This window comes from Neophocaena asiaeorientalis, unplaced genomic scaffold (genome assembly GCF_003031525.2).
Source record: "Neophocaena asiaeorientalis asiaeorientalis breed wild unplaced genomic scaffold, Neophocaena_asiaeorientalis_V1.1 scaffold114, whole genome shotgun sequence".
Taxonomy (NCBI): Eukaryota; Metazoa; Chordata; class Mammalia; order Artiodactyla; family Phocoenidae; genus Neophocaena; species Neophocaena asiaeorientalis.
The window spans coordinates 5,935,251-5,937,350 of record NW_020173116.1 but is presented as its reverse complement, the minus strand read 5'-3'; the positions used below and the strand labels follow the sequence as shown (position 1 = coordinate 5,937,350).

The 2,100-nt window shown below is 50.4% G+C and overlaps 1 pseudogene across 1 annotated transcript; it reads right to left on the bottom strand.

The window, feature by feature from the left end:
• Window positions 1–1,219: 1,219 nt before the first annotated feature.
• LOC112399040 (phosphatidylethanolamine N-methyltransferase pseudogene) lies at window positions 1,220–1,700 on the bottom strand (annotated as a pseudogene). Its single transcript, XR_003003145.1, has one exon. The product of XR_003003145.1 is annotated as a phosphatidylethanolamine N-methyltransferase pseudogene (transcript).
• Window positions 1,701–2,100: the final 400 nt, after the last annotated feature.

Below are 2,100 nucleotides of genomic sequence, written 5' to 3'. Positions count from 1 at the left end.
GGCTACAAAAGAGTAGCCAACGGATGAAACCAATGACAAAAGGCAAGATAGAAACAAAAGTGAATTCTGCAGAAGGCCGAGAAGGGTTTGCAAGTACGTGATGCTGAAAAACAGCTTTTCCGATTTCTAGCAAATAATTTTTTAAACGTGAATTTCATAACTCAGGTGGTAGTGGTTCAGATGACAAGATACGCACTGGACCACAGCAGTTTACGAGGCCACAGGGGACACTGGAGCCTCTCCTTTATGGAGGACCCTCGAGGGAGAGCTGAGCTGACACCTGGCTGGGCTTGGCAGTGGTTTTGCTGAAGCCCCAGAGATAAACGAGGGAGCGAAAGCAGGGACACTCCTAACTCCGAGGGCCCTTGTGCAGAGAGAGATAAATGGGCAGTCCATTTTGAGATCCAAAGAACAATGCAGAAGAAAGCAACCTAAGTGATGGAATTCCACCCCAGAAAACCCCCTGGGAGGCACATGGAGGAGTGAGTGTATACAGCACATGCTCAAGTAAGAAAAAAAAAATGTAAATAGATGAGTATGTTGTAGGAAAACCATTGAGCCCAAAGGTTTCGTAGGTCATTGTCAAAGACCTAGTGTTCATATCGGGTAGAAATGCTCATTATGAAAAACAAACAAACAAAATAAAGCATTTTATGATGAGAGGGTGTCATGGATCAGGGGTCACAATCTGATTTGCACACCTGATGTCTGAATTACAAAATAAAATGGTAGGTACATTTTTAAGCAATAGAAGTTAAATCTCTGGGTAGAAGGATTATGGGAGATTTTTATTTGTTTTCAAAATTTTCTTGGGCGGGTATGCAACAGATTCACAACCGTAGAGAGACAGGAAGAGGGTATTTTAAAAGAAAAGTGGACATCATAGCTACTCCAGGCCATCTACTTCACATTCTAATTTTTTTTTTTTTTTTTTTGCCAAGAACAGCTTTTACAATTTTAATTGTTTTAAAAAATCAAAAGAATATTTTGTGACTCGTGAAAATTACGTGAAATTCTAATTTCAGTGTCCATGAACAAGGCAGTGGGGCGCCCAGCCACGGCCATTCCTTCACCTGCCTGCAGCCCGGAGACCTCCCACTCTTGTAATAGGGAGTTTACCGACCCCTGTTCTAGGAAGGGGACCCTGACCAGTGCCCTGGGCTCCATGGTGGCACGAGAGCTGACCCATCGCCCAGGCGGCACAGAGGGAGCCCGGGATTTATATGATGGCCCAGCCCAGGTGGTTGGCTGTGTTGCCCCAGTACATGGGGTTGTCCAGGACGCTGAACGGGAACGTGGTCACTCTGGCCTCCTTCAGGATCCGGAAATAGTCGCCTAGGCAGGTCCCCGTGAAGCCCAGAGCCAGGAAACTGGAAAGGACAAACACGCCACCCACTCCCAGGAGTGCCAGGCCCACGCGGTAGGCCAAGGGGTTGTCCAGGCTCTGCATCCTGGGCTGGCTCAGCATGGCCTGCGTGGAGCGAAGCATGTTGAGAAGCAGGATGGCCTCGCCCAGCGTGCAGCAGGCCAGGTGGGGGGACCCGAACGCCCCACTCGGCTCTCGGGTCTTATGTTCCCATCTCGCGACCACATTCCAGAAGAGCGGATAGAAAGCGATGGTGGGGACTGCAGCCACAAAGTGGGGTTCTGAGGGGCCCACGTAGCCCAGCAGCCGGGTCATAACGCAGAGGTCTGCCGGGGCTGCCCTCACTGTCCCCTGGGAGATGAGAGCCGAGCAGCACAATAAAGGGTTATAGCTCGATGCCGGCTGGGATGGCAAAATGGGGGACACTGCCCTGGAATCACATTCTGATTTTTAATGGTCTCCCAATTATATCAGTTCTTAGACATTGGGCTCCCTCTTGGGCGATAGGACATTTCCTAAGCTGGGCCTGGTTCTCCTGAGAAGCTGCAGCAGCCCCGCAGCAAAGCCAGGCCTCCCTAAGATGCCTGGCCATGTCTCTGGCCTCAGATCCCTGATGTGGACGCCAACGTCTAACACACAGTTTGTTTTCCAAGCCAAGGCGCCTTCTCAGGAGTGGGCTCGTTGCCACTCTGGCTGGAAAGAAGGACTGTCCGGCCTGAGCCATTCAACTCGGA